Here is an 18,217-nt window from a genome sequence, read left to right on the forward strand (position 1 = left end):
GGTGGACCCCATCGTCAGTATCGGAGCGCTGGGACAGAATGGCTCCCACGCCCACCCCCGACGCATCAACCTCGACAATAAACTGTTTAGTGACGTCAGGTGCAACAAGGATAGGAGCGGATGCAAAACGCTTCTTGAGGAGATCAGAACAACAATCATACGACCGGTGAGGAGGAAGGGAGTTGGTTCTGGACCGACTGAAGACCGTGCGCAGACCATGATATTCCTCCGGCACTCCTGTCAAATCACCAGGTTCCTCCTGTGAAGAGGGAGCAGAACAAACAGGAGAAATTGCAGACATTAAACACTTCACATGACAAGAAACGTTCCAGGAAAGGATAGAATTACTAGACCAATCAAAAGAAGGATTATGACACACAAGCCAGGGATGACCCAAAACAACAGGTGTAAAAGGTGAACAAAAAATCAAAAAGAAATGGTCTCACTATGGTTACCAGATACAGTGAGGGTTAAAGGTAGTGTTTCACATAATATACTGGGGAGAGGACTACCATCCAAGGCAAACATGACCGTGGGCTCCCTAACTGTCTGAGAGGAATGTCATGTTCCCGAGCCCAGGCTTTGTCCATAAAACAGCCCTCCGCCCCAGAGTCTATTAATGCACGGCAGGAAGCTGTCGATCCGGTCCAGCGTAGATGGACCGGTAAGGTAGTACAGGTACTTGACGGAGAGGACCGTCTAGTAGCGCTTATCAGTCGCCCTCCGCTTACTGATGAGCTCTGGCCTTTAACTGGACATGAAATGACAAAATGACCAGCGGAACCGCAATAGAGACAGAGGCGGTTGGTGATTCTCCGTTCCCTCTCCTTAGTCGAAATGCGAATACCCCCAGCTGCATGGGCTCAACACCTGAGTCAGTGGGGAAAGATGGTAGTGTCGGAGAGAGGGGAGACACAGTTAACGCGAGCTCTCTTCTATGAGCTCGGTGACGAAGATCTACCCGTCGTTCAATGCGAATAGCGAGTTCAATCAAAGAATCCACGCTGGATGGAACCTCCCGAGAGAGAATCTCATCCTTAACCTTAGCGTGGAGTCCCTCCAGAAAACGAGCGAGCAACGCCTGCTCGTTCCAGTTACTGGAGGCAGCAAGAGTGCGAAACTCTATAGAGTAATCCGTTATGGATCGATTACCTTGACATAGGGAAGACAGGGACCAGGAAGCTTCTTTCCCAAAAACTGAACGATCAAAAACCCTTATCATCTCCTCTTTAAAGTTCAGATAATTGTTAGTACACTCAGCGCTTGCCTCCCAGATAGCTGTGCCCCACTGCCGAGCCCGACCAGTAAGGAGTGATATGACGTAGGCAATCCGAGCTCTCTCTTGAGTATGTGTTGGGTTGGAGAGAGAACACTATATCACACTGGGTGAGAAAGGAGCGGCACTCAGTGGGCTGCCCAGAATAACATGGTGGGTTATTAACCCTAGGTTCCGGAGGCTCGGAAGACCCGGAAGTAGCTGGTGGCACGAGACGAAGACTCTGATACTGTCCTGAGAGGTCGGAGACCTGAGCGGCCAGGGTCTCAACGGCATGCCGAGCAGCAGACAATTCCTGCTTGTGTCTGCCGAGCATCGCTCCCTGGAACTCGAGAGTAGAGTAGAGAGAATCCATAGTCGCTGGGTCCATTCTTGGTCGGATCCTTCTGTTATGCAGGTGAATGAGGACCCAAAAGCGACTTGGCGAAAACAGAGTCTTTATTCCAATAAAGGAAATATGCAATACTCCTAGACAAATCGGAGCGGTAAACAAAGCATAAAAAACAATTCCACTCGTAATGACGAGGACAGACTGGAGACTCGACCATAAACTGTAGGTTGCCTCGGGAAGGCACTGACCGTAGCAGACTCAGACACCTGCTCACCACGCAGCATCTGAGGGAAACACGACACGACAGGGCGAGACAAAGACACAGCACGGTGAACAATATACAAGGATCCGACAGGACAGAAACGGAAGACAAGAGGAGAAATAGGGACTCTAATCAGAGGGCAAGATACGGAACAGGTGTGAAAAGATTAGATGATTGATAGGGGAATAGGAACAGCAGGGAGCGGGAACGGAACTATAGAGAGAAGAGAGAGAGGGAGGGAGAGAGAAAAAGGGAACGAACCTAATAAGACCAGCAGGGGAAAACGAACAGAAGGGAAAGCAAAATGACAAGACAATATAAGACAAAACATGACACCGTCAGCACTGTTTGCGTTTGTCTGTAGACCCCTTTAGTCCCCTTCTGTACTCCCTGTTCACCCACGACTGCATGGCCACGCACGACTCCAACACCATCATCAAGTTTGCTCACGACACGACGGTGGTAGCCTGATCACCGGCAACGATGAGACATCCTACAGGGAGGAGGTCAGTGGACTGGCAGTATGGTGCAGGAACAACAACCTTTCCCTCAACGTCAGTAAGACCAAGGACTGCCAGTCCACTGACCGCTCCACTGCAACCCCTCCACTGCCGCCCAGTGGGTTGAAAGCTCAGTCGTTAAGAAGGCACGACAGCACCTCTTCCCCTTCAGGTGGTTTAAAATGTTTGGCACCCTCAAATCCTCAAAACATGGTACAGCTGTACCATTGAGAGCATCTTGACTGGCTGCATCACCACTTGATATGGCAATAGCACCACCCTCGATCGCATGGCTCTACAGAGGGTGTTGTGTCAGCCCAGTACATCAATGGGGCAGAGCTCCATGCTATTCAGGACCTCTAAATCAGGCAGTGTGAAAGGAAAGCCTGGAAAATTGTTAAAAAGACTCCAGCCATCCAGGCCATAGACTGTTCTCTCTGCTTCCGCTCAACAAGCTGTACCAGTGCATCAAGCCTGACACCAACAGGCTCCTGAACAGCTTCTATCCCCAAGCCATAAGACCACTAAATAGCTAACTAAATTGCTACCAAATGGCTACACAGACTGAGTTGACTGTAATGACACACTGTTAGCTATGTGAGGTCTAGTCTAATATAGCCTAGTGTCATGCTAAAATGCTAATGTAATGACATACTGTTAGCTATGTGAGGCATAGTCTAATATAGCCTAGTGCAATGCTAAAATGCTTATGTAATGACACACTGTTAGCTATGTGAGGCATAGTCTAATATAGCCTAGTGCCATGCTAAAATGCTAATGTATTGACACACTGTTAGCTATGTGAGGCATAGTCTAATATAGCTTATCTCACCGCTAAACACTCAAGGCTCTTTCCTGTCTCTAGGCTACTGTGCGCCATTGACGTAGCCTACAATAAATCCATCACAGGTTTGAGTGCACTTTCACACTAAATGCTCTAGTTTAAATCATTAACACTTTGTGAGCATACAGTATAAATAGCTTATAAACCATTTAATAGTTAGCTAACTTTAAGTTAACCATAACTCGCATTCAGCTCGCATGAGATTTGCAAAACGGAAAAGCTGTTCTGACATCTCAGACTGAGGCAGATGTTTCCTTTCCTCCCAGAAACAAATATGAAGCCACTTCCCCGCCTTTCACACAACCAGCTGGTAGGCTGCTGAATTCAACCCCCACTCCAGGAGTCTTGACCAGGAGTTCCTAGATCCGAGACCGCGTACATCTTAAAATTACCTGTAAAAATCATGGGACTTCCACTTGGTTCTACAGAGGGGCAAATGAGCGTCTCGTGGTTCTGCCGGCATTCCTCAGCCCCTGCGAGACACAGACAGAGAGACGGACAGGGAGACAGACAAAATGAGCTCTACACCCAGTTTAGATAGGGGACAATGCACCGACTGGCTGTCAAGGAAGTCAAGGCTCCGATAAAATGGAGCAAAAATAGACTGTAGTTTTTAGAGAGAAGAGAAGGGCCAGGGCCTCGGGATGAACATATCAGATTTCTATCGAGGGGGATGTATAGTGCTGGAAGTGTGTGTGTGTGTGTGTGTGTGCAGGGGGAAATGGAACAGGAGTACCTGGAGGGGTGCATTGCATGTGTGTGTGTGTGTAAGGTGAATGCCCTATGCACTGTTTAACCTGAAGGAGGGAAACGAGGTACAACACAGCTATGGGGAGTTTGCACACTAGTGCCCTCTACTGAAGGACAATAGAATCATGCCTGCAAGGCCAATGAACACCTTGTCTCACCGGAAGCTCTGCCTTACACAGATGATAAACCCGAGGCAAGTATTCATTCCTTTAATTCTTCACCAAACCCAGAACTGGGACGGCGTGGGGCCGAACAGGTGTTGTACCTCATTTGCCTCCTTCAGCGAACAGTAGTTGTATGAGGTAGTCACATGGAATGTATTTCAATGAACAGGTGTACCTTGTTAAAAGTTAATGTGTGGAATTTCTTTCCTTCTTAATGCGTTTGAGCCAATCAGTTGTGTTGTGACAAGGTAGGGGTGGTTTTCAAAAGATAGCCCTTTTTGGTGAAATACCAAGTCCATATTATGCCAAGAACAGCTCAAATAAGCCAAGTGAAACTACAGTATATCATTACTTTAAGACATGAAGGTCAGTCAATCTAGAGAATTTCAAGAACTTTGAAAGTTTCTTGAAGCGCAGTTGCAAGAAGCATCAAGCGCTATGATGAAACTGGCTCTCATGAGGACCGCCACAGGAAAGGAAGACCCAGAGTTACCTCTGCTGCAGAGGATAAGGTCATTAGAGTTAGCAGCCTCAGATAAATGCCAAAATAAATGCTTCGCAGAGTTCAAGTAAGAGACACATCTCAAGATCAACTGTTCAGAGGAGACAGCGTGAATCAGGCCTTCATGGTTGAATTGCTGCAAAGAAACCATGACTAAAGGACACCTGTCAGAAGAGACTTGCTTGGGCCAAGAAACACGAGCAATGGACATTAGACCAGTGGAACTCTGTCCTTTTGAGATGTTTGGTTCCAACCGCCGTGTCTTTATGAGACATAGAGTAGGTGAACGGATGATCTCTTCATAATTATAAATAGTAATTACAATGAGCTAATTCATATTGTGGTTTATGTCAGCCAGGAGTTCTCTAAATATGACCAGTTGTGTTATGTCTTTCCTCAGTTAGTGCTAGGACTAATGTAGCCTACATTTTCCAGTTTGGATAATTGTGTTGTGTCTTTCCTCAGTTAGTGCTAGGACTAATGTAGCCTACATTTTCTGGTTTGGATAATTGTGTTATGTCTTTCCTCAGTTAGTGCTAGGACTAATGTAGCCTACATTTTCCGGTTTGGATAATTGTGTTGTGTCTTTCCTCAGTTAGTGCTAGGACTAATGTAGCCTACATTTTCCAGTTTGGATAATTGTGTTGTGTCTTTCCTCAGTTAGTGCTAGGACTAATGTAGCCTACATTTTCCAGTTTGGATAATTGTGTTGTGTCTTTCCTCAGTTAGTGCTAGGACTAATGTAGCCTACATTTGACGGTTTGGATGATTGTGTTATGTCTTTCCTCAGTTAGTGCTAGGACTAATGTAGCCTACATTTGACGGTTTGGATGATTGTGTTGTGTCTTTCCTCAGTTAGTGCTAGGACTAATGTAGCCTACATTTGACGGTTTGGATGATTGTGTTATGTCTTTCCTCAGTTAGTGCTAGGACTAATGTAGCCTACATTTGACGGTTTGGATGATTGTGTTATGTCTTTCCTCAGTTAGTGCTAGGACTAATGTAGCCTACATTTGACGGTTTGGATGATTGTGTTGTGTCTTTCCTCAGTTAGTGCTAGGACTAATGTAGCCTACATTTTCCAGTTTGGATAATTGTGTTGTCTTTTCTCAGTTAGCTCTAGGACTAATGTAGCCTACATTTTCCAGTTTGGATAATTGTGTTATGTCTTTTCTCAGTTAGCTCTAGGACTAATGTAGCCTACATTTTCCAGTTTGGATAATTGTGTTATGTCTTTTCTCAGTTAGCTCTAGGATTAATGTAGCCTACATTTTCTGGTTTGGATAATTGTGTTATGTCTTTCCTCAGTTAGCTCTAGGACTAATGTAGCCTACATTTTCTGGTTTGGATAATTGTGTTGTGTCTTTCCTCAGTTAGTGCTAGGACTAATGTAGCCTACATTTTCCAGTTTGGATAATTGTGTTGTGTCTTTCCTCAGTTAGTGCTAGGACTAATGTAGCCTACATTTTCTGGTTTGGATAATTGTGTTATGTCTTTCCTCAGTTAGTGCTAGGACTAATGTAGCCTACATTTTCCGGTTTGGATAATTGTGTTGTGTCTTTCCTCAGTTAGTGCTAGGACTAATGTAGCCTACATTTTCTGGTTTGGATAATTGTGTTATGTCTTTCCTCAGTTAGTGCTAGGACTAATGTAGCCTACATTTTCCGGTTTGGATAATTGTGTTGTGTCTTTCCTCAGTTAGTGCTAGGACTAATGTAGCCTACATTTTCCGGTTTGGATAATTGTGTTGTGTCTTTCCTCAGTTAGTGCTAGGACTAATGTAGCCTACATTTTCCAGTTTGGATAATTGTGTTATGTCTTTCCTCAGTTAGTGCTAGGACTAATGTAGCCTACATTTTCCGGTTTGGATAATTGTGTTGTGTCTTTCCTCAGTTAGTGCTAGGACTAATGTAGCCTACATTTTCTGGTTTGGATAATTGTGTTATGTCTTTCCTCAGTTAGTGCTAGGACTAATGTAGCCTACATTTTCCGGTTTGGATAATTGTGTTGTGTCTTTCCTCAGTTAGTGCTAGGACTAATGTAGCCTACATTTTCCAGTTTGGATAATTGTGTTGTGTCTTTCCTCAGTTAGTGCTAGGACTAATGTAGCCTACATTTTCCAGTTTGGATAATTGTGTTGTGTCTTTCCTCAGTTAGTGCTAGGACTAATGTAGCCTACATTTGACGGTTTGGATGATTGTGTTATGTCTTTCCTCAGTTAGTGCTAGGACTAATGTAGCCTACATTTTCTGGTTTGGATAATTGTGTTATGTCTTTCCTCAGTTAGTGCTAGGACTAATGTAGCCTACATTTTCCAGTTTGGATAATTGTGTTGTCTTTTCTCAGTTAGCTCTAGGACTAATGTAGCCTACATTTTCCAGTTTGGATAATTGTGTTATGTCTTTTCTCAGTTAGCTCTAGGACTAATGTAGCCTACATTTTCCAGTTTGGATAATTGTGTTATGTCTTTTCTCAGTTAGCTCTAGGATTAATGTAGCCTACATTTTCTGGTTTGGATAATTGTGTTATGTCTTTCCTCAGTTAGCTCTAGGACTAATGTAGCCTACATTTTCTGGTTTGGATAATTGTGTTGTGTCTTTCCTCAGTTAGTGCTAGGACTAATGTAGCCTACATTTTCCAGTTTGGATAATTGTGTTGTGTCTTTCCTCAGTTAGTGCTAGGACTAATGTAGCCTACATTTTCTGGTTTGGATAATTGTGTTATGTCTTTCCTCAGTTAGTGCTAGGACTAATGTAGCCTACATTTTCCGGTTTGGATAATTGTGTTGTGTCTTTCCTCAGTTAGTGCTAGGACTAATGTAGCCTACATTTTCTGGTTTGGATAATTGTGTTATGTCTTTCCTCAGTTAGTGCTAGGACTAATGTAGCCTACATTTTCCGGTTTGGATAATTGTGTTGTGTCTTTCCTCAGTTAGTGCTAGGACTAATGTAGCCTACATTTTCTGGTTTGGATAATTGTGTTATGTCTTTCCTCAGTTAGTGCTAGGACTAATGTAGCCTACATTTTCCGGTTTGGATAATTGTGTTGTGTCTTTCCTCAGTTAGTGCTAGGACTAATGTAGCCTACATTTTCCAGTTTGGATAATTTTCCAGTTTGATAATTGTGTTGTGTCTTTCCTCAGTTAGTGCTAGGACTAATGTAGCCTACATTTTCCAGTTTGGATAATTGTGTTGTGTCTTTCCTCAGTTAGTGCTAGGACTAATGTAGCCTACATTTGACATGTCTTTCCTCAGTTAGTGCTTAATGTAGCCTACATTTGACAGTTTGGATGATTGTGTTGTGTCTTTCCTCAGTTAGTGCTAGGACTAATGTAGCCTACATTTTCCAGTTTGGATAATTGTGTTGTCTTTCTCAGTTAGCTCTAGGACTAATGTAGCCTACATTTTCCAGTTTGGATAATTGTGTTATGTCTTTTTTCTCAGTTAGCTCTAGGACTAATGTAGCCTACATTTTCCAGTTTGGATAATTGTGTTATGTCTTTTCTCAGTTAGCTCTAGGATTAATGTAGCCTACATTTTCTGGTTTGGATAATTGTGTTATGTCTTTCCTCAGTTAGTGCTAGGACTAATGTAGCCTACATTTTCCGGTTTGGATAATTGTGTTGTGTCTTTCCTCAGTTAGTGCTAGGACTAATGTAGCCTACATTTTCCGGTTTGGATAATTGTGTTGTGTCTTTCCTCAGTTAGTGCTAGGACTAATGTAGCCTACATTTTCCAGTTTGGATAATTGTGTTGTGTCTTTCCTCAGTTAGTGCTAGGACTAATGTAGCCTACATTTTCCAGTTTGGATAATTGTGTTGTGTCTTTCCTCAGTTAGTGCTAGGACTAATGTAGCCTACATTTTCTGGTTTGGATAATTGTGTTATGTCTTTCCTCAGTTAGTGCTAGGACTAATGTAGCCTACATTTTCCGGTTTGGATAATTGTGTTGTGTCTTTCCTCAGTTAGTGCTAGGACTAATGTAGCCTACATTTTCTGGTTTGGATAATTGTGTTATGTCTTTCCTCAGTTAGTGCTAGGACTAATGTAGCCTACATTTTCCGGTTTGGATAATTGTGTTGTGTCTTTCCTCAGTTAGTGCTAGGACTAATGTAGCCTACATTTTCCAGTTTGGATAATTGTGTTGTGTCTTTCCTCAGTTAGTGCTAGGACTAATGTAGCCTACATTTTCCAGTTTGGATAATTGTGTTATGTCTTTCCTCAGTTAGTGCTAGGACTAATGTAGCCTACATTTTCCGGTTTGGATAATTGTGTTGTGTCTTTCCTCAGTTAGTGCTAGGACTAATGTAGCCTACATTTTCTGGTTTGGATAATTGTGTTATGTCTTTCCTCAGTTAGTGCTAGGACTAATGTAGCCTACATTTTCCGGTTTGGATAATTGTGTTGTGTCTTTCCTCAGTTAGTGCTAGGACTAATGTAGCCTACATTTTCCAGTTTGGATAATTGTGTTGTGTCTTTCCTCAGTTAGTGCTAGGACTAATGTAGCCTACATTTGACGGTTTGGATAATTGTGTTGTGTCTTTCCTCAGTTAGTGCTAGGACTAATGTAGCCTACATTTGACGGTTTGGATGATTGTGTTGTGTCTTTCCTCAGTTAGTGCTAGGACTAATGTAGCCTACATTTGACGGTTTGGATAATTGTGTTGTGTCTTTCCTCAGTTAGTGCTAGGACTAATGTAGCCTACATTTTCTGGTTTGGATAATTGTGTTGTGTCTTTCCTCAGTTAGTGCTAGGACTAATGTAGCCTACATATTCTGGTTTGGATAATTGTGTTATGTCTTTCCTCAGTTAGTGCTAGGACTAATGTAGCCTACATTTGACGGTTTGGATGATTGTGTTATGTCTTTCCTCAGTTAGTGCTAGGACTAATGTAGCCTACATTTGACGGTTTGGATGATTGTGTTGTGTCTTTCCTCAGTTAGTGCTAGGACTAATGTAGCCTACATTTTCCAGTTTGGATAATTGTGTTGTCTTTTCTCAGTTAGCTCTAGGACTAATGTAGCCTACATTTTCCAGTTTGGATAATTGTGTTATGTCTTTTCTCAGTTAGCTCTAGGACTAATGTAGCCTACATTTTCCAGTTTGGATAATTGTGTTATGTCTTTTCTCAGTTAGCTCTAGGACTAATGTAGCCTACATTTTCCAGTTTGGATAATTGTGTTATGTCTTTTCTCAGTTAGCTCCAGGACTAATGTAGCCTACATTTGACGGTTTGGATGATTGTGTTATGCTGTCACCACTTCTGTCAATGTCTCAACAGTGCATCAAAAAATACACTGGTCACATTCAGGATGTAATGTTGTAAGGACTGTGTTTGTGCTAAATGTTTCTGTGAAAAAGCAGTGTGGCCAGATCAAACACTGACTGTCGTGTCAATCGAAACTGGATGTTCTAAATAAGCGTTCTAATCACACTGGTTTGAGAGTACGCTGCAGGGACCACTATAGAATGATCACACCAGTTTGAGAGTACGCTGCAGGGACCACTATAGAATGATCACACCAGTTTGAGAGTACGCTGCAGGGACCACTATAGAATGATCACACCAGTTTGAGAGTACGCTGCAGGGACCACTATAGAATGATCACACCAGTTTGAGAGTACGCTGCAGGGACCACTATAGAATGATCACACCAGTTTGAGAGTACGCTGCAGGGACCACTATAGAATGATCACACCAGTTTGAGAGTACGCTGCAGGGACCACTATAGAATGATCACACCAGTTTGAGAGTACGCTGCAGGGACCACTATAGAATGATCACACCAGTTTGAGAGTACGCTGCAGGGACCACTATAGAATGATCACACTGGTTTGAGAGTACGCTGCAGGGACCACTATAGAATGATCACACTGGTTTGAGAGTACGCTGCAGGGACCACTATAGAATGATCACACCAGTTTGAGAGTACGCTGCAGGGACCACTATAGAATGATCACACCCTTTTGTTGGTACGTATCAAACGGTTAAGAGGAGATGACCACTCCACTGAAATTTCAGTGTAAACTCTCTGATATGAACTGAAGCCATGTGTCTCATGTGCCCTCTCATCCATTGGCACATTTAATGTTTACTTTTCAAGCATTGTGAGTAGCCCTGTCAATTTTCTCTCATTACTGTATGTAGTCAATCACATACACAAACACAATCACATTATTAAAAATCAATGTGATTTTAGTCCTTGCTTGGACTAGCTCATTCTTAGTTCTTTTGTCTAACTGTGTTGATGTTTTTGCCTTCTCAGTCAAATCCTGTCCTGCCCTCAGTGGAAGAGTAGAGCTCTTCTCCAACACCATCCGTCCATGATGAGCCTGTCCTGCACTGAAGCCTCTGAACACCTCAACCCCTGTCCTGCACTGAACTCAAGCCTCTGAACATCTCAACTCATGCCTCATACCCTCATTTTATCACTGCTGTGATCCCTTCTCAACACTATAAGTAGCCCTCATTCACACTCCCATAATATGTTACTCTATGTATCTTTATTAAATGTTTTAGATTAAAATAGTTTGAAACACACTTTGTCGTCTTTGTGCCGTCCACACCTATACCCCCCCCCTGGGGTGTGTGTGCGGTTCACTATATAGACCCCCCAGGGGTGTGTGTGTGGTTCACTATATAGACCCCCTGGGGTGTGTGTGTGGTTCACTATATAGACCCCCCTTGGGGTGTGTGTGTGGTTCACTATATAGACCCCCTGGGGTGTGTGTGTGGTTCACTATATAGACCCCCCCCCGTGTGTGGTTCACTATATAGACCCCCCTGGGGTGTGTGTGTGGTTCACTATATAGACCCCCCTGGGGTGTGTGTGTGGTTCACTATATAGACCCCCCTGGGGTGTGTGTGCGGTCCACGCCTATACCGTGGGTCTCATTCTCCTCAATTTGTCAAGTCACCAGCCTCCACCGTTTTTGATAGTGTACAGTTGTACTCACAGATGGACATGCAGTGGTGGTGCAGCTTGTTCCTGCAGCCCTCCTCACACACAGTCAGACTCTCCTCGTCCAGCATGTCCAACAGACAGATAGGACACATCTGCTCCTCCTCATCCTTCAGACTACTGACAGAGAGGGGGGGGGAGAGAGGGAACGATGGATAGAGAGAGAGAAATTCATTAGGGGAAAGAAAGAGGGATGAAGAAAGACATGGGAGATAGGGACAAAGGGAGAGAGAGAGAGAGGTACAGGGGAGAGAAACATTAAGAGACAAAAAGACATGGGAGATAGGGACAAAGGGAGAGAGAGAGAGAGAGAGAGAGGTACAGGGGAGAGAAACATTAAGAGACAGAAAGACATGGGAGATAGGGACAAAGGGAGAGAGAGAGAGAGAGAGAGAGAGGTACAGGGGAGAGAGGTACAGGGGAGAGAAACATTAAGAGACAAAGACATGGGAGATAGGGACAAAGGGAGAGAGAGAGAGCACGAGAGAGAGGTACAGGGGAGAGAAACATTAAGAGACAGAAAGACATGGGAGATAGGGACAAAGGGAGAGAGAGAGAGCACGAGAGAGAGGTACAGGGGAGAGAAACATTAAGAGACAGAAAGACATGGGAGATAGGGACAAAGGGAGAGAGAGAGAGCACGAGAGAGAGAGGTACAGGGGAGAGAAACATTAAGAGACAGAAAGACATGGGAGATAGGGACAAAGGGAGAGAGAAAGAGAGAGAGGTACAGGGGAGAGAAACATTAAGAGACAGAAAGACATGGGAGATAGGGACAAAGGGAGAGAGAGAGAGAGAGAGAGAGAGAGAGAGAGAGAGAGAGAGAGGTACAGGGGAGAGAAACATTAAGAGACAGAAAGACATGGGAGATAGGGACAAAGGGAGAGAGAGAGAGAGAGAGAGGTACAGGGAGAGAAACATTAAGAGACAGAAAGACATGGGAGATAGGGACAGAGAGAGAGAGAGAGAGAGAGGTACAGGGGAGAGAGGTACAGGGGAGAGAAACATTAAGAGACAGAAAGACATGGGAGATAGGGACAAAGGGAGAGAGAGAGAGAGAGAGAGAGAGAGGTACAGGGGAGAGAAACATTAAGAGACAGAAAGACATGGTAGATCGGGACAAAGGGAGAGAGAGAGAGAGAGAGGTACAGGGGAGAGAAACATTAAGAGACAGAAAGACTTGGGAGATAGGGACAATGGGGAGAGAAAAAGAGAGAGGTACAGGGGAGAGAGGTACAGGGGAGAGAAACATTAAGAGACAGAAAGACATGGGAGATAGGGACAAAGGGAGAGAGAGAGAGAGAGAGAGGTACAGGGGAGAGAAACATTAAGATGCAGAAAGACATGGGAGATAGGGACAAAGGAGAGAGAGAGAGAGAGAGAGAGAGAACATTAAGTACAGGGGAGAGAGGTACAGGGGAGAGAAACATTAAGAGACAGAAAGACATGGGAGATAGGGACAAAGGGAGAGAGAGAGAGCACGAGAGAGAGAGGTACAGGGGAGAGAAACATTAAGAGACAGAAAGACATGGGAGATAGGGACAAAGGGAGAGAGAGAGAGAGAGAGAGAGAGAGAGAGAGAGAGAGAGAGAGAGAGAGAGAGAGAGAGAGAGGTACAGGGGAGAGAAACATTAAGAGACAGAAAGACATGGGAGATAGGGACAAAGGGAGAGAGAGAGAGAGAGAGAGAGGTACAGGGGAGAGAAACATTAAGAGACAGAAAGACATGGGAGATAGGGACAAAGGGAGAGAGAGAGAGGAGGGAGAGAGAGACAGAAAGTACAGGGGAGAGAAGAAACATTAAGATGACAGAAAGACATGGGAGATAGGGACAAAGGGAGAGAGAGAGAGAGAGAGGTACAGGGGAGAGAGGTACAGGGAGAGAAACATTAAGAGACAGAAAGACATGGGAGATAGGGACAAAGAGAGAGAGAGAGAGAGAGAGAGGTACAGGGAGAGAAACATTAAGATGCAGAAAGACATGGGAGATAGGGACAAAGGAGAGAGAGAGAGAGAGAGAGAGAGAGAGAGAGGTACAGGGAGAGAAACATTAAGAGACAGAAAGACATGGGAGATAGGGACAAAGGGAGAGAGAGAGAGAGAGAGAGAGAGTACAGGGGAGAGAAACATTAAGATGCAGAAAGACATGGGAGATAGGGACAAGGGGAGAGAGAGAGAGAGGTACAGGGGAGAGAGGTACAGGGGAGAGAAACATTAAGAGACAGAAAGACATGGGAGATAGGGACAAAGGGAGAGAGAGAGAGAGAGAGAGAGGTACAGGGGAGAGAAACATTAAGATGCAGAAAGACATGGGAGATAGGGACAAAGGGAGAGAGAGAGATCATGAGAGAGAGGTACAGGGAGAGAAACATTAAGAGACAGAAAGACATGGGAGATAGGGACAAAGGGGAGAGAGAGAGAGAGAGAGAGAGAGAGAGAGAGGTACAGGGGAGAGAAACATTAAGAGACAGAAAGACATGGGAGATAGGGACAAGAGAGAGAGAGAGAGGAGAGGGAGAGAGAGAGAGATGGGAGAGAGAGAGAGGAGAGAGAGAGAGGTACAGGGGGAGAGAGGTACAGGGGAGAGAAACATTAAGAGACAGAAAGACATGGGAGATGGGGACAAAGGGAGAGAGAGAGAGATCATGAGAGAGAGGTACAGGGGAGAGAAACATTAAGAGACAGAAAGATATGGGAGATAGGGACAAAGGGAGAGAGAGAGAGAGGTACAGGGGAGAGAAACATTAAGAGACAGAAAGACATGGGAGATAGGGAGAGAGAGAGAGAGAGAGAGAGTACAGGGGAGAAAGGTACAGGGAGAGAAACATTAAGAGACAGAAAGACATGGGAGATAGGGACAAAGGGAGAGAGAGAGAGAGAGAGAGAGGTACAGGGGAGAGAAACATTAAGAGACAGAAAGACATGGGAGATAGGGACAAAGGAGAGAGAGAGAGAGAGAGGTACAGGGGAGAGAGGTACAGGGGAGAGAAACATTAAGAGACAGAAAGACATGGGAGATAGGGACAAAGGGAGAGAGAGAGAGAGAGAGAGAGAGAGAGAGAGAGAGAGAGAGAGAGAAAGGGAGAGAAACATTAAGAGACAGAAAGACATGGGAGATAGGGACAAGAGAGAGAGAGAGAGAGAGGTACAGGGGAGAAAGGTACAGGGAGAGAAACATTAAGAGACAGAAAGACATGGGAGATAGGGACAAAGGAGAGAGAGAGAGAGGTACAGGGGAGAGAGGTACAGGGAGAGAAACATTAAGAGACAGAAAGACATGGGAGATAGGGACAAAGGGAGAGAGAGAGAGAGAGAGAGAGACAGAGGAGAGAGAGAGAGAGAGAGAGAGAGAGAGGAAACAGGGAGAGAAACATTAAGAGACAGAAAGACATGGGAGATAGGGACAAAGGGAGAGAGAGAGAGAGAGAGAGAGAGAGAGAGAGGAGGGGAGGAGAGGTACAGGGGAGAGAGGTACAGGGGAGAGAAACATTAAGAGACAGAAAGACATGGGAGATAGGGACAAAGGGAGAGAGAGAGAGATCATGAGAGAGAGGTACAGGGGAGAGAAACATTAAGAGACAGAAAGATATGGGAGATAGGGACAAAAGAGAGAGAGAGAGGTACAGGGGAGAGAAACATTAAGAGACAGAAAGACATGGGAGATAGGGACAAAGGGAGAGAGAGAGAGAGGTACAGGGGAGAGAAACATTAAGAGACAGAAAGACATGGGAGATAAGGACAAAAGACATGGGAGATAGAGGAGAGAGAGAGAGAGAGAGAGAGAGTACAGGGAGAGAGGTACAGGGGAGAGAAACATTAAGAGACAGAAAGACATGGGAGATAGGGACAAAGGGAGAGAGAGAGAGATCATGAGAGAGAGGTACAGGGGAGAGAAACATTAAGAGACAGAAAGACATGGGAGATAGGGACAAAGGGAGGAGAGAGAGAGAGAGAGGTACAGGGGAGAGAAACATTAAGAGACAGAAAGACATGGGAGATAGGGACAAAGGAGAGAGAGAGAGAGAGAGAGGTACAGGGGAGAAAGGTACAGGGGAGAGAAACATTAAGAGACAGAAAGACATGGGAGATAGGGACAAAGGGAGAGAGAGAGAGAGAGAGGTACAGGGGAGAGAAACATTAAGATGCAGAAAGACATGGGAGATAGGGACAAAGGGAGAGAGAGAGAGAGAGAGAGGTACAGGGGAGAGAGGTACAGGGGAGAGAAACATTAAGAGACAGAAAGACATGGGAGATAGGGACAAAGAGAGAGAGAGAGAGATTAGAGACAGAAAGAGAGATAGAGAGAGGGAGAGGGGAGAGAGAAACATTAAGAGACAGAAAGACATGGGAGATAGGGACATTAAGAGAGACAGAAAGACATGGGAGATAGGGAGGGAGAGAGAGAGAGAGAGAGAGAGGGAGAGAGAGGTACAGGGAGAGAAACATTAAGAGACAGAAAGACATGGGAGATAGGGACAAAAGGGAGAGAGAGAGAGAGAGGTACAGGGAGAGAAACATTAAGAGACAGAAAGACATGGGAGATAGGGACAAAGGAGAGAGAGAGAGAGAGAGAGAGAGAGAGAGAGAGAGAGAGAGAGAGAGAGGTACAGGGGAGAGAAACATTAAGAGACAGAAAGACATGGGAGATAGGGACAAACATTAAGAGAGAAAGAGAGAGAGAGAGAGAGAGAGAGAGGTACAGGGGAGAGAGGTACAGGGGAGAGAAACATTAAGAGACAGAAAGACATGGGAGATAGGGACAAAGGAGAGAGAGAGAGATCAGAGAGAGAGGTACAGGGGAGAGAAACATTAAGAGACAGAAAGACATGGGAGATAGGGACAAAGGGAGAGAGAGAGAGAGAGAGGTACAGGGGAGAGAAACATTAAGAGACAGAAAGACATGGGAGATAGGGACAAAGGAGAGAGAGAGAGAGAGGTACAGGGGAGAGAAACATTAAGAGACAGAAAGACATGGGAGATAGGGACAAAGGGAGAGAGAGAGAGAGAGAGAGAGGTACAGGGGAGAGAAACATAAGATAAGAGACAGAAAGACATGGGAGATAGGGACAAAGGAGAGAGAGAGAGAGAGAGGTACAGGGGAGAGAAACATTAAGAGACAGAAAGACATGGGAGATAGGGACAAAGGGAGAGAGAGAGAGAGAGAGAGGTACAGGGGAGAGAAACATTAAGAGACAGAAAGACATGGGAGATAAAGGAGAGACAGAAAGACATGGGAGATAGGGACAGAAGAGAGAGAGAGAGAGAGAGAGTACAGGGAGAAAGGTACAGGGGAGAGAAACATTAAGAGACAGAAAGACATGGGAGATAGGGACAAAGGGAAGAGAGAGAGCAGAGAGAGAGAGGTACAGGGGAGAGAAACATTAAGAGACAGAAAGACATGGGAGATAGGGACAAAGGGAGAGAGAGAGAGAGAGAGAGAGAGAGAGAGAGAGAGAGAGAGAGAGAGAGAGAGAGAGGTACAGGGGAGAGAAACATTAAGAGACAGAAAGACATGGGAGATAGGGACAAAGGGAGAGAGAGAGAGAGAGAGGTACAGGGGAGAGAAACATTAAGAGACAGAAAGACATGGGAGATAGGGACAAAGGGAGAGAGAGAGAGAGAGAGAGAGGTACAGGGGAGAGAAACATTAAGAGACAGAAAGACATGGTAGATCGGGACAAAGGGAGAGAGAGAGAGAGGTACAGGGGAGAGAAACATTAAGAGACAGAAAGACTTGGGAGATAGGGACAATGGGGAGAGAAGAGAGAGAGGTACAGGGGAGAGAGGTACAGGGGAGAGAAACATTAAGAGACAGAAAGACATGGGAGATAGGGACAAAGAGAGAGAGAGAGAGAGAGGTACAGGGGAGAGAGGTACAGGGGAGAGAAACATTAAGAGACAGAAAGACATGGGAGATAGGGACAAAGGGAGAGAGAGAGAGCACGAGAGAGAGAGGTACAGGGGAGAGAAACATTAAGAGACAGAAAGACATGGGAGATAGGGACAAAGGGAGAGAGAGAGAGAGAGAGAGGTACAGGGGAGAGAAACATTAAGAGACAGAAAGACATGGGAGATAGGGACAAAGGGAGAGAGAGAGAGAGAGAGAGGTACAGGGGAGAGAAACATTAAGAGACAGAAAGACATGGGAGATAGGGACAAAGGAGAGAGAGAGAGAGAGAGGTACAGGGGAGAGAGGTACAGGGGAGAGAAACATTAAGAGACAGAAAGACATGGGAGATAGGGACAAAGGGAGAGAGAGAGAGAGAGAGGACAGGGAGAGAGGTACAGGGGAGAGAAACATTAAGAGACAGAAAGACATGGGAGATAGGGACAAAGGAGAGAGAGAGAGAGAGAGAGGTACAGGGGAGAGAAACATTAAGATGCAGAAAGACATGGGAGATAGGGACAAAGGGAGAGAGAGAGATCATGAGAGAGAGGTACAGGGGAGAGAAACATTAAGAGACAGAAAGACATGGGAGATAGGGACAAAGGGAGAGAGAGAGAGAGAGAGAGAGAGGTACAGGGGAGAGAAACATTAAGAGACAGAAAGACATGGGAGATAGGGACAAAGGGAGAGAGAGAGAAGAGAGAGAGAGAGAGAGAGAGAGAGAGAGAGAGAGAGAGGTA

At 44.9% G+C, this 18,217-nt stretch overlaps 1 pseudogene; it reads right to left on the reverse strand.

Moving 5' to 3' along the window:
* Window positions 1-18,217, reverse strand: part of LOC124016969 — a 100,177-nt pseudogene that overhangs the window by 57,044 nt on the left and 24,916 nt on the right.

Source organism: Oncorhynchus gorbuscha, unplaced genomic scaffold, assembly GCF_021184085.1.
Source record: "Oncorhynchus gorbuscha isolate QuinsamMale2020 ecotype Even-year unplaced genomic scaffold, OgorEven_v1.0 Un_scaffold_1317, whole genome shotgun sequence".
NCBI classification, from domain to species: domain Eukaryota; kingdom Metazoa; phylum Chordata; class Actinopteri; order Salmoniformes; family Salmonidae; genus Oncorhynchus; species Oncorhynchus gorbuscha.